Below are 14,491 nucleotides of genomic sequence, written 5' to 3' on the forward strand. Positions count from 1 at the left end.
CTCAACTGCGCTCTGTTGTCCCGCATTTGGACACGTCATGATCTAGAGCTTGGGGTTTGTTCCTCTTTATAGTGTCCCCCCATCATCTGGAAGGAACAGTTTTACCCTGGATGGGCTGTCCAATCTCCTCCCATTTGGGGAGTGACTGTCAGGTGGGGCTCTCCCTAGCTTAAACCATGGGCCACCTCTGCTGCTGTTGAGCCCAACAGAATAACCTCAGTTCTCCAAGAGGTTCTGTAGTATCAGCTTTTGGTCTGGTCCCGGGGACAATGGGAGTTACAGTCCCAAACATTTGGAGGGCCACACTTTGTCAAAAAGAGGTAATTCTTCACACAGCACATATAAACAGTTGGTTTCCATTTAAGCAGTGGGATTCTCCACCATACAAAGTACCTTTAAGAAAAGAATCAAGTAAATTCATGCAGTAGAGCTGGTGGCTCCTCTTTTGTTGAGTTGTTGAAGATCAGGTTTTAGTTGGAACCTTAAAGGAACTATCCAATGTGCTGAAGTTATTTTGGAAAATGGGCTACAAAGCTATACAAAATGAGACTAGAAAGAGAGATAGCCAAGATAAGAAACAAACATACATAAGTTCCAGACTGTGTCAAAAGAATTAAATATTTGCCAGGGATTCTTAGCTTATTATAAAGTGTGAGACTCTCCACTGAAACATGGAGCATCCCCACAATTTACCACTTGTGACAATGATACTATTGTCATCTTGTAGACCCATTCCATGTATCTGCCTCATACACAAACTCCTAACTGAAGTAGCTTGATAGCTTGACAGCCCCAATCCTGTGTTAACGAGCCATTGTCATTTTACCTATTATTTGTATACTCACCTGGCCATGGGGCTATTTGTACATATAAATATACCAGCCATATATTCTCATGCTGATATTGGAGGAAGTGGACTTCACAGAAGTTCACATTGAAATATAACAGTTGGTTTTTAAGGTGCTGTAACATTTTATTTTATTTTATTCATGTATTTATTTTTTTCTGCCATGGGGAGAAGAAAATGAAATGTAAGAACAGTCCTAAAGTTTAGCATGGTGATGCTCCTAACAGGAGCCGTTAAGGGTTGTTAACAGTCCTGGGGGGGGGATAATGTGTACATCTTTAATGGAGATAGTTAACCATCATTTAAAGATCATGGGTGGTAACAAGTACAGCTTCCCACAGAGAAGAAGAAATGGAACAAAGATGAGTGAGGGATCTTTACTTAAGCTCAGAATAGAGAATGGTGCACACACATACACACAATACAAGTGTATGCAAAAAAAGTAACTTTTCCAAACTTTGGGCTGGATGAGATGAGAGAAGAAAGATAAATATCTCAAGCACAACTAAAAACCAACCATGACGCCATCATCCCAGCAAGATCAAAGCCTGAGAAAGAAGCATTTAAAGAGAGGGACACCTGGGGGTGGTGCAACGGCTGGGACCTAGGAAAATGTTCCTACACCTTCTAGCTGCTTCTTCTAAATGTCTTGGCCCACTCATCACATACAGCATACTCAAAATGGGTCCTTTAATTCAACCCTCCATCTTAACAACCACGCCAAGCTCTCATCACTCCCAAGCGATCTAAGAGTGTTGCTGGTAGATGCAGAGTTATCTATGCAGGTCTGTGTGAACCCATATGTGTTGGTTTGTTACCAGCTTGATGTGAGGTCAGAAAAGAAGGAGATAAGCTCTGTGGGGAAAGCCCAAGGGCAGTCTTGAATCAGTGCATTGAGGAGATTGTCGCAAGAGTACGAGAAACTGGGGATCAGGCAATGAAGGATCATAGTGCAAAACCAGAGTCAGTTCATAAATCATGAACATACCAGATTGACAGTCCAAACAGGGAGCAGGCCAAAGCAGGGCTGATAAACAGTCCGAGTCAGTTCAGCAGGAGATCAATCAAACAGGGAGACAAGAAACGCTGAAGGCTGGGAACGGGAACAAGAAGCAGACCAGATAAGGAGGATGGCTTCGGCAACTTGATTGTGCATTGGGTTCTGTTTCTAGCTGGCTGGGGCACAAATGACTTCCTTTCACAGATGCAGGAACTCAGTCATTTGCTGCAACTGGGCTGTCCTTCATGGAGCTAAGCATCCTTAACTGCTCTTTTGTTCTGCATTTAAGATTTCTGAGTTCTCTAGGACTTTCCCCATCATTGGGGGGCAGGGCGCAGAATGGGTTCATTCTGGAAGGGCCAAGTTCCGCCTCAGGGTGTGACTAGATGGCCAAATTCTCCCAGGCTGGATCAGGCTCGGTCAATCTAAGCAGAGTTGCTATGAGTTGCATTATACCATCTGGAGTATTGCTTCCATGCATTCCAGGGATCAAGTGGTTTCAGAGTGGGAAACCACACACTGCACCTCGGGTGACCCTATTTAGCCTGTTCTTCCCTTTAAATGGAAAGGGAAAAAGGGGAGAAATATACAAAGTTTCCCCCACCTTGTTGCCTCCTGTCTTCCCCTCCATGGGGGAGTTGGAGGAAACTTTCAATTTGTTTAATGGCATAGTGCTGAATTGGTTTGCCAATCAACAAATTAAATGCTGGAATAATTTTTTTAAAAAAAAAAAACACATTGCATCCTCTTCTGTCTCCCCACCCGCCATGGGGAGAAAAAATTCATCTTGGTTAGATCCTGCATCAGTTAAGCAAAGTGAAAGCCAGCAAGCCAGTTTGGTTAGATCCTGGCAATCATACAAACTAGAACCAAACCAAGATGGAGCAATCCTACCTACAGAAAAAAAAATTCAGCAGCCCCTGGCATGGACCCAGAAAGATACAGGTAGGTAAAGACAAGGGTTGGGCTAGTTTGTGGCTGCTTGTATGTCATCTGGTCATTGGAGAAAGGAGTGAACCAGCCTGTTCCTAAAGTGGACCAAACTTCAGAACAGAGCGCCCTCTGATCACACCCTCAGTCTCCTGGATCTCCAGGAAAGGGTTTCTACTTGGGACCTCAAGCCCTCCTTTCTACTCCAGATCCCTCCAGTTGAAGCACTGTTGGTCTGGTCTTCATCCTCTGATGAAGACTCTGCCTGTTACAGCATGACAGGCACTAGGCAGCTCTGGCAGAAAACAATCATTTGAGCAGATGAAGAGGAAATATTCTGTGTTAAGAAGAGTCTAATGATGTGTCCTCCCTCAGCTGTTCTCCTTCATGGGAACATTTATCCCATGAGTTTCCTTTCATAAGCTCCGAGAGCAGCTGTCAAAGGAGCACATTCTGCTAAGAATGGTCCCTCTGGCAATCACAGTCTGCAAATTTATGACTTCTCCATCTCAAGATTCCTCCATGCAGTGAAGGGGAAAATGCATATTTGGAATGAAGCTCATACTCAAAAATATTTCAGTGTTTCACACGTGAGGCTTGTAAAGGAGCAGCTTGTGCATTCCGATTGCTCTCACTTACACATTATAATACAAGCATGCAGTTGCCTTCAGTCACACTGTAGGTTATGAAGCTCATTTTCAAGATGCTGAAGATCTTGCCCACCTTACTGCAAAGAATTTCTCTTTGACAGACCTCTGACAAGAAAAAATAATATACATGCCTCATGCAGAATCCACTGGTTAAGTTAGCAGGCCATAGAATTGAGCCTTACTTTGTAAAGCTAGGGAAAGTGTCTAGTGATAGAAGGCCTCTACTATTCCTCCACAAAACCAGCTCTGAAAGATTCTAGAGCTAATTTCAAGCATAGGGGGCTGGAGGGGGCTAAGGAGAGGAGGGAAAGTCCTCAATTTCTGTTGTCTTGTCTAGGCCCTGCATCGGTGCATCGACTGTGATTTATTGACCAAAGTCTTCATGCAGATGATAGCCATTGTAGAATAGTGTAGTTGGAAGGGCTCTATGAGGCCATCAAGTCTAACCTTCTGCTCGATGCAGGGATACAAACCAAAGGAGATCTGCCAGGCGGTTGTCTAAGTTTCTCTTGAAAGCCTCCAGTGTTGGAGCACTCAACTTGAGGTCACTGCTTCCACTGTCTTACAGCTGAAATCCTGTTGTTTATCATAGTAAGGTGCAACTAGAGTAGGCCCATTGAATCAATGAAGATGTGTTACTCTCTGTAACTTCCATTGATTCAATTTTTATTGAAACAATGGCTGAAATCCTGTTATTTAGCCTACTAAATCACAACTAGAGTAGGCCCATTTGAATCACTGGAACTTACAAAGGAATTGACTCACCATACCCCCCACTGATTCAGTGGGCCTTCTCTAGTTGCACCTTACTATGCTAAGCAACAGAATTCCAGACATCATTTCCTTTTTAAAATTATCCATACTACACTTTTGTAAGTAATAGAATTAGTAGCTTCCAGTCAAAATAAAGCCAATACAGAAGAACATTTTTAAAAAAATCACTGGCATCAGGCAGCAATATGAAAAAAGGAAAAAGAATTGGCTGCTGTGGGTTTTTCCGGCTCTTTGGCCATGTTCTGAAGGTTGTAATTCCTAACATTTCGCCAGTCTTTGTGGCCGGCATCTTCAGAACATCTGAAGATGCCGGCCACAGAGACTGGTGAAACGTCAGGAAGAACAACCTTCAGAACACGGCCAAAGAGCCCGAAAAACCCACAGCAACCATCAGATCCCAACTGTGAAAGCCTTAGAGGATACAGAAAAAGAACTGCATGCCTGTACATTCTAGAAAAAACAAGCCCATTTTGGAGGAACACTACATGCTCATGTTAGTATCACTATGTGGGGGTAGGAGAGGGTGAGATGAGAGACACTAGCCTCTACAAAGCCAAAAAGCGAAGGATAAGATATTAAACATGCACCCACTAGTCCATGCATAGCTGGGCAGACAGCTCCCTGAGGTAGAGCACAGGATTGCACAGCAAGGAATCCAGAATTCATTCTGTATTCATGCGCCTACCAGATGGAGAGCCATCCTCTGTAGACTTGGGCAAGCTGCATAGTCCCAGGGGTCCCCTGAAAAAATGGAAAGTGAAACCACTTTTGGTTACTCTATATCTAGAAAACTCTGGCAAGGGTTGCCATGAGTCAGGATCAATTTCACAGCATGTAATTTACCGTATTCATTATTCTATGCATGCAGTGCCACTGGGAAAAGCCATTCCCTTCCTCGATAAGCTAGCTGTTCCCCCACTGTCACCACTTTCAACTTCTGTGCTGAGCCTATATATGAACAGGAGCATCTCTGCTGCAGACCTGTCATTTTCTACATAGAGAAAGTGGCTGGGTAGCTATTCCCCACTACACGTAGTGAGTTTTTCCCGATGGGAAATAATTGAATGGGACTTGTAACTTCAAACTGAATGAGGAATAAAAAGGTAAAGGTTCAAGGTTCCCCTTAGACATTTAGTCCAGTCGTGTCCGACTCTAGGGCACGGTGATCATCCCCATTTCCAAGCTGTAGAGCCAGCATTTGTCCGTAGACAGTTTCCATGGTCACATGGCCAGCACGACTAGATATGGAATGCCGTTACCTTCCCACCGAGGTGGTACCTATTTATCTACTCACATTTTTACATGCTTTCGAACTGCTAGGTTGGCAGGAATAGCAACAGGACAGCAGATTTTAAACTTTGTGCAGTAAGATATATATTCATGGTTCTGTGCTGCCTGTTCCCCTACACGCAAACATACTGCTCTTGTCAAAAATAGTGATTGCTTTGTGCCACCAGAGAAAGTCTAAAATACATATGGCTAAAATTGTTCGTGTCATCAGTGCTGGGTGGTGTGTGCTAATGTTCCCACAACTAACATAAACATTGTGTTATTATTAACCTTGTTTCTTCCTATTTGCATAATTATCTTTTTACTCGAGTACCAGCCATGAAAGAACATGGGTGAAGCAATTTCATATTCTTGCTTCAGGTGCAAAATTAAGTAGGTTCAACTCTGACTGGCAGCCACCTGAAAGGCCAGTGTGGCCTCATAAATTCTGCCTCGTCTTCCAGGTGTTGTTTATCAGACTCTCATTCAGCCAGACTCTAATTTTCTGAATGAAGCAATAAAAAAGGAGAGCCAGTTTCAGGCCTGCCTTTAGAGGCATGGTTCCCAACCTTGGGTCCTCAGATGTTCTTGTAAAACTCCCAGAAGCCTTCACCACTAACTCTGCTGGCCAGCCAGCATTCCTGGGAGTTGTAGTCCAAGAACATCTAGGGACCCGAGATTTTAGAGCAAAAGATCAGAAGACCTCATTTGATCCAACATTCTGTTCTCTCCTTGGCCAAACGGATGCTACCGGGAAACCTATAAGTGGGGTCGGAGTGAAATAGCGTCATTTTTCTTGCATATGTTCTCCGGAAGCTGGTAGGAATAATGTTATCAGAGTTAGCAGCCCCAAGCAGCAGCTAGGTACATCAGCTTATGGATTCAAGCCAAAATATCAAATGCTTGGCTGAACACAGCAAGCACCTCCTTTGGAAACAAACTATGTTCACAAACATTATTCTAAGCAAAATAAAACAGCTAGTGTTTGGTGGGAGAAAATCCTGAGATAGGAACGATAAACAGGAATCCTAGTTCAAGATTAACAAAGCATGTCTGCTCAAGAAAAAAGGCAAGAGAACATCTTAGTCCTTTCTCAGAGATAGTCAAGAAGGAAGAGTGCAAAGAGAGGAAGGGAGGTCAGCAACCCTAAGAATATCACTCTTGAGTTAAAGGAAGGTTAAGGTTAAGGTTCCCCTTGACATTTAGTCCAGTTGTGTCTGACTCTAGGGCACGGTGCTCATCCTGATTTCCAAGTCATAGAGCCAGAGTTTGTCCGAAGATAGTTTCCATGGTCACGTGGCCAGTGCGACTAGACACGGAATGCTGTTACCTTCCCACTGAGGTGGTACCTATTTATCTACTCACATTTTTACAATGCTTTCGAACTGCTAGGTTGGCGGGAGCTGGGACAAGCGACGGGAGCTCACTCCGTCACATGGATTCAATCTTACGACTGCAGGTCTTCTGACCTTGCAGCACAGAGGCTTCTGTGGTTTAACTCGCAATGCCACCACGCCCCACAGAGTTAAAGGAAGGTGAGCTAAAATCAGCTTCTAGGAAAGGTCCTTCTCTTTCTCTTCCTCCTCCCCATGCGAAGACTTGAACCTGACTCAGTGAAAGCTGAATCACACCCACTTATAGCCAACATTACAGTGGAAACAGCACATAGCCATCATCGCTTGTGTCCTCCCTTTATAATCTGAGATAAGATGGGTGAACACCGAGGAGAGGGTCTTCTTGGTCACTGTCCCTAGAATCAGGAATTTTTCCTTTTGGAATTCTCCTGTGGCTCCTTCACCCCTGAGTTTCCATGGATTCATGGAGACCTTCTTCTTGGGATGGTCTTCAGATGGATGGCTTGAGTGTGCTTTATAATCCACTTGAATCGGATACAGCTGTCATTTTTAATCTCTTTTTTACCTGTTCCCTTCTGCTTGCTTTAGCAATGTCCCCCTACTGCTCTTCGGGTTGGTGCGTTTTTATTTAGTAATGGTCTAACTCCTTGAATGCTTTTTCCTAAAGCAGAGAGATAAGAGAACAATGCTTAGACAGACAATAAGACAGACATTTCATGTATCTTTGGACTGCTTATGCTGATAGTGCATCAGCACAAATGAATCTGAAACTGTTCGCAAATTATGTTTGAAGCACCAGCAAAGGATTCTACAAACGTCTCCATCCATTGAAAAATGAGGACGCCGTAATGGGAACCTCAGACAAACAGAGCATACTAAAGCTATAATTCCTGCTGGATTGTTGTATTTGCAGTTAATGTGATCAAACGCCAGGGCTTTACCGTATAAGCATCTAGGAAAGGTTTGGGAGTCAGAGGCTTGGTGCCCAAAATGAAAAAGCCAGGATGCACCTAATCCTCACTGTCAAAAACAGTAAAATAATAACATTGCATTAAACCGCTGTTTTGGAAAGGTGCCGCCACACAGCCCTTCACTGCTGAAGCCATTCTCCCCTTCCGAACGGACAGCTCTATCTGAACTGCATAGAGGAATGACAATGCCCGGTACCCCCTTGGAAACACAATGACACTCCTTTTAAAACGTGTCCAGCATATTTACAAACACAGCTCACAAGAGACATGTTGTGGTTTTGTCCAAGTCGTCGTTTCTCCATCATCACCCCATCAAGCACCCTTTATTGGTGCAATATTAAATTCATTTCATTTTACTCAGGCTGAAAGGAACACTAAGAACAAATCAGGGGTGGGGGAAATGCTGCTGTTTCTCTTTTATTTATGTGATCCACTTATTGCTCCTTCTGCTCCTCACTTACCATATTTTAAAGAAAGGAATATACAAGACGGGTTCGTTTCCTTCAGCAAATGTTAATAATTACAAATAACAGCACTCCTCAAGGGTAAGGAAACTGCAGATGTTTTCTTGGATTTCAATCCGTTTTAGACCTATAGTGATTCAAATGCGAAGTTAAAAACCTAAATCTCTGGGTTTTCAGCAAGAATTTGTTTTTATCCCCAAGCAAAGCACACTTCTTTTGATCCATATTCGATCCCCTCAAAAAAAAAATGAAATTACATCATTTGATGGAGCTTAGATGATGAAAGATATGTCTTACTCAGCTGAGAAATGCCTTATGCATTCTTAACTCAACACAAGGTGCAAATACACATATGTTTTTTTCTTTACTGTTCAACAGTTAACATTATGGAACACCGTCCGACTTCTGTGCCTTAGCACCACATCTCCGTCCTGTCACAGGAGCAGCCTTCTGCCCGGCTTGCCTTTTCGAGCAGCAAGATGACAAGAGCCCATTGCCATGACAAATGGACTTAATGACCATGGCTTATTTGGATGCGCTTCTGGTCCATACCAACACAGGGGCCATATGCTTCCGCTAAAAGACAGCAAAGGGACTGTTTGCTGAGTGGCTCCGAGCCCTTTGTCTGTAAAGAGGGAGATCAGCCATTGATCCTCCAGCGCTCAAGGTGCAACCTCATTAACATCACACCTCTCTCTCTCTCGAGTCTCCATTTTGGAGTTTATGGAAATAGAGCTCCCATAGCTGTACAATCTGGCCACGATCCGTCGCTTCTTCCTTTTCTTTTCTCAAAATGTCCAAGGCCCAGCTCTCTGAAGCATTCTAAAGGACTTGAAAGCTTACTTTTCCACCCTTCTTTTTAAGTAATACTGTATTTACCTTTTTCTCTCTCTCTCCCTCTTTTACTTGGGGCTAAGTGCCTTCCTTCTCTTTCTGAAAATGCCATTTTGTCTTGGATAGACAAGGAACTACATATGGGAAAAGCTGAAGAGAAAAAAACAGGAGAAAGGATGGTTGCCATCCTTCTCTTCCCACCCATGCACTATTCCTCTTCCTGCTTCCGTGCACTGTCTCTGCATAAGGGGAGAGGCATAAATCCATGTTACTCCTTTAGCAGTGCCGGCACTCCTTTACGTTTTCAAGGCAACTGTTTCTAATTTGGGTGATGGCTGGGGGGGGGCCTCTCCCAGCAGCCCTGAGGTAGAGCTGCCCCCTGCCGTCTTCCCCAAGCACGGCAGGCGTGATGGGAAAGAGGGAGAGAGAGAAAGACAGAGAAGAGAGGCGTTACTGAGGGAGGGGGTTTAAATTGGGACAGTGTCAGCTCCAGTGAGCATCACCATTCCCGTTGCCACGGCAACGGGAGAAAAAAAGGGGGGGCCCCCGCTGCCACAGAGGCTTATGGGAAGGGATGTGACTGCAGAGGTGCAGCCTGACTGCCTCATTGCCTTGCAGGAAAGATGGGGAGGGCATTGGGAGCTTTGTTGATGTGGGGAGGGGGCAAAGAGAGAGAGAAAAAAGAGCCCCAAGGAGGGTTAGCAAATTCCCTCCTCACAGATCCTACCAAATATCCCCTAAGAGGAGCTCCTGAGCATTCCAGAGTGGAGGAAGAACCTCTCGTGGCCTTCCCTCCTTAATTGTTTTGTCCGGTCTGTGAGGTGTGAGATGAAACAAGAGGAAAGGGAGCCCAAAATACCTCCAAGGGGGCTCTCTCTGGACACACACACACACACACCACCACACACACACACATGCACACGCACTCACACACGCGCGCACACACGCCTCCGCCTTGCACTGGGCCGTCGACAGCACTAGCATCTCAAGCGCTGTTTATATTGCTACCGCCTCAGCTTACCAGAGCTGGTAATTAGCCAGTCCATTAAATCCACCTAGGCTCAGGATTCCCTAATTAGCTAATTTCATATTCCTTTCAAGTAATATTTCTCCTATTAAGCATCTGTAGCGGTGCCATCCACTTGGTAATAACAGTCTGGTTCAAAAGAATCCTGTAAGCTTTGGGGGATTTATTTATTTATTTTTATGAAGCCACGAACACTAGCAAGAAGGTCGAGCATGAGTTCGGACTGGTCGTCTCTTTGATTTGGGGGACTCCGCTTCTCTTATATCCCCCACACACATGAACAGTCACACACATCCAAGAGTGCGTCTCTGTCTAGATATCAGGGAAAACTAAGCATGTGGTGTGTTTGTTCCTACACATGATACTCAAAGCACACCTTGGAATGTTCAGGGATATTTTTTTTAACTCCGAATTCCAGAATCCCCACCAGTAGCATGACTACTGGCCGTGCTAGAGTTATGAATTCTAGGAATTGTACCTTCAAAAAGGAACTTGGCATATTTGGTAGACTGGAGGTTTTTATAAGGAGTTTTCGGTTTTTTATATGTTCATTATTTTAATTCTGTTTCTATGCTTATTTTTCTGGAAGCCGCGAAGACTAGTGGGCGGGTTATAAGTCTAAACAAATAAAAATTAAAACAAAAAACTTTTTTTTGCAGAAGAGCATATGTGTGGGTGCCATTCATGTGGCATCTGGAGCAAATAAAGGTAAGTACTTATTTATTTTATTTATTTATTTGATTTATATCCCGCCCATCTAAAAGTAGTTTAAGTTTCAAAAGAAGACTCCCTGGAAAAGACGCTGATGTTAGGAAAATGTGAAGGCAGGAGGAGAAGGGGATGACAGAGGAAGAGATGGCTGGACAGTGTCATCGATGCAACCAACATGAATTTGACCCAACTCCGGGAGGCAGTGGAGGATAGGAGGGCCTGGCATGCTCTGGTCCATGGGGTCACGAAGAGTCGGACACAACTTAACAACTAAACAACAACAAAGTTTTAAGTCAAGTGTAGGTTCTGGCTGAGCCATGCCTTACCATGCAATATAGAAAGGAACCTTTAATGCGTTTTAATGCTTTTGTGACCAACTGTGTAAGACATGGCAAGGGGTCATTGGAATTACAATTTCTGAATTGGAGTGCATCTCAAAGTGGGAAAGAAATTTGGGAAGACATTGAATACATAAAACAGAGAAATTCTTCTCAAAGTATCACAGTGTGTCTTAACCCTAATCATACTGCCAAAGAGTAGTTAAATGTGGTTGCCATAGAAACAAAATTTGCTTATCAAGAAATATTCATTTCTATTTTAAGCAACTCTCTGATCATCCTAATCTACAAACTAGAGCACTTCTGTCATAAATGGACTATGCTTTGGGGGTTCAAAATGCGCAAACATGCTATTGTGACTAAAGGGTGAGGGTTTTTTTAAAATCAAATACAAGATGGAGAGATTAAGTAAAAAGGAAAAAAACCTTCCAGTAGACAATCAAAAAGAAGTACAAATACACGTTATTAATTTTCTGTATTCGGTGACTTAAATGTAGTGGCTGCTGCTCATTCTGATAGCTTCAAAAGAGGGGGATTCATAGAGGCTAAGTCTATGAATAACTGTTACTTTCAGTGGAGCCTCCATGATCAGGAGCAGTGTGCTGCAGAATGCCATTCTTTATAAGCCACAATAAGGAGACCATGATCTACATGGGAAACTCATGGGCTTCCCAGAAGCACCAGCAACGCTGGAAGACGTCAAACTTTTGTTCTGATCTGACTGCTGTTCTCATGTTCTTAGGAATGAAGCTTGGGAAACTGGCTTATTCATACTACAGCCTCATGAATGTCCAAGTCAGTGTGACCTGATCTTCCTTAAAGGATTGTTGTGAGAATAAAATGGAAATAGGCTCTACCTTGACCTCCCTGGAAGAAAAACAAAATATAAAACACAAGATATTATGTGCCATCAAGTCACTTCTGAGTTATGGTGACACAAAGAATTATGAAAAGTCCTGCCATGAACAGCCTTGCTCAATTCTTGAAAACTAAGCCTGTAACTTATTCATCAAGATCTTTCTGCTTGTTTTTTTCCCCATCCTTCTTTACAAGTAGCCAAAATCCTCCTGCATAGGTGTAAAAATGGTGTACCTTATGGAGGTAAATTGCCACAAGTTAAGAAATCACCATAGATTGTCAGTTACACACTGAAACACAAAACTTAGGTAATTTGCCTCTCAAAGTTACATTTCTTTGCATTATGCTAGTGTAACTAGTCAAGGGGATTTGGGCCAATATCTCTCCTTCCAATCCATATTTATTTATTTATTTATTTATTTATTTATTTATTTATTTATTTATTTATTTATTTATTTATTTATTTATTTATTCATTCATTCATTCATTCATTCATTCATTCATTCATTCATTTATTTATTTATTTATTTATTTATTTATTTATTTATTGGATTTCTATCCCGCCCATCTAGACCAAAAGTCTACTCTTCTGGCTCTTGGTGAACTAAGTTTAGTACGACAATTCAATTTTTTTCTTGAGAGGCTCTTTCAATTTTTCCTGAATGTTATTTAGATTCTTTTAGGAGCCTTGTGGCACGGGGGTTAAAGTATAGTAAAGACTCTGCTCATTACCGGAGTTCAATCTGAGGCTACAAGTAACTGGTTTAAAGTTAACTCAACCTTCCAAGACTGGTAAATTGAGTACCCAGCTCACAAGCAGGGGCGGGACGCTATGTAGCCTGCATAATTAACTTGTAAACCACCCAGAGAGTGCTTTAAGTGCTATGGGGCAGTATATAAGCAGCACACTTTGCATTGCTGTTTTGGCACTATGATTGTTTTAATGTTGTTCTTCAGCTTTACTCTAATTGTTGACAATTGTTCATAGCCAGTACCACAGTTGAAGTCTGATCTCTTTTTGACAGAAAGAGCACGACTATTCCATGTTCCACTTCTGGTTATATATATGATTTCTTTACTAGCTGTCTGGTGACATCAGCGTGTACAATTATATGTTCAGTGGCTGAGAAAAGTATAAACATAGCACAAATAGTTGGCTTTACATAATTCTGTGAGTCACTTTCCTGCTTCATTTCTGATTAAGCCAAATTCATCTAGGCCAAAAGTAAATAATGGACAAGCCTAAAATGTACTGTATCTAATATTTTTTAAAAAATCTGCCACCATTTTCTCTCTCCAGTCATGCAGAGTGAGTGCCGGGGAAGGAATAGAATGCTTTTGCCCTGAGGGCTTGGAAACTTTTTAATTAAAGGGGTACAGGTTGATCATCCATTGTACCTTAATGCCCATTTCTTTCCATGTGAGCTGAATACAACGCAGAGCACAATTTTAACTGGCCAAGGACTTGTTGAGCTGGCACTAGGCCTGTGGAAACTCTGCTAAATCCAAACTTTTCCCAGCCTAGAGCCTTTCTTCTGGCCTAAAAGGATTTCTGCCAGCAGAAGAAGCTTTTGCCAATCCTAAACCCCCTACAGCTGGCACATCTTTGATTTAGGATTGCACTGTACGTATGGCTCCAAGCCATTCTATATAGGACTTTAAAGCTCAAAACGAGCCTCTTGGTAGCTCGCCCAGAATATGAAGCCAGTGCAAACCGGTCTGGGCCAGAATGATTCTTGCTCTCCCTTCCCCTTTCCACAAGAGAAGACCATCCAAATGTTATGCTAGCTGAAATTTTCAAAGCTTTTTTTAACAGCTGCCCAATGTCGGTCATGCCATGCTGCTCTAACCAAGGGGATACCATGGCGTGGATTAACTATTTATAAGATCCATTTGCAGAGAGAGGGTTGCAGGCAACGACCCAACCGAAGCCAGAAAGAAGCAGTCCTTGCTCACTTTCTCTCTGTGCCAAGGCACTATTAGGATGTTTATGGAGTCTCGCTGCTTCTTTGCTTGTGACATTTGGTTTGTTCTCTTTTCCTGCTGGCTTTTTCCTTGCTGATTTTTCAACCGATTGTTGGATGGCTGTGTGGATTTGCTGTAGATCTGGGTATATTTCCAACCTTAGGGAAATCACATTGTTGACCACAGCTTCCAGAATCCCCCGGCCAGCAGGACTGGGAGCCATGCTAACTGGATATTGCTAGGCATTGTAGTCAAATAAAGTAACTTTTCAAGAATGTAGAGTTGCTTCATTATTTATTTATTTATTTATTTATTTATTTATTTATTTATTTATTTATTTATTTATACCCCACTCATCTGGTCAATATGACCACTCTAGGATGCATTTTTTAAAAAAACCAGGTAAGTCATCGGGGACCAAAAAAATCAAAAATAAATACATAATGGAGAGCACAGAGCATGGACAGAGTTCCTACTCCAGTCCTCTGAAGATGCCGG

The 14,491-nt window shown here is 42.7% G+C and overlaps 1 long non-coding RNA gene across 1 annotated transcript; it reads left to right on the forward strand.

Annotated features, from left to right (window-relative positions):
• Positions 1-9,676: 9,676 nt before the first annotated feature.
• On the forward strand, positions 9,677-14,272 carry LOC144588711 (uncharacterized). Its single transcript, XR_013544389.1, has 2 exons — positions 9,677-10,829; positions 11,913-14,272. It is a non-coding gene; the product is annotated as an uncharacterized LOC144588711 (long non-coding RNA).
• Positions 14,273-14,491: the final 219 nt, after the last annotated feature.

This window comes from Pogona vitticeps, chromosome 4 (assembly GCF_051106095.1).
Source record: "Pogona vitticeps strain Pit_001003342236 chromosome 4, PviZW2.1, whole genome shotgun sequence".
NCBI classification, from domain to species: Eukaryota; Metazoa; Chordata; class Lepidosauria; order Squamata; family Agamidae; genus Pogona; species Pogona vitticeps.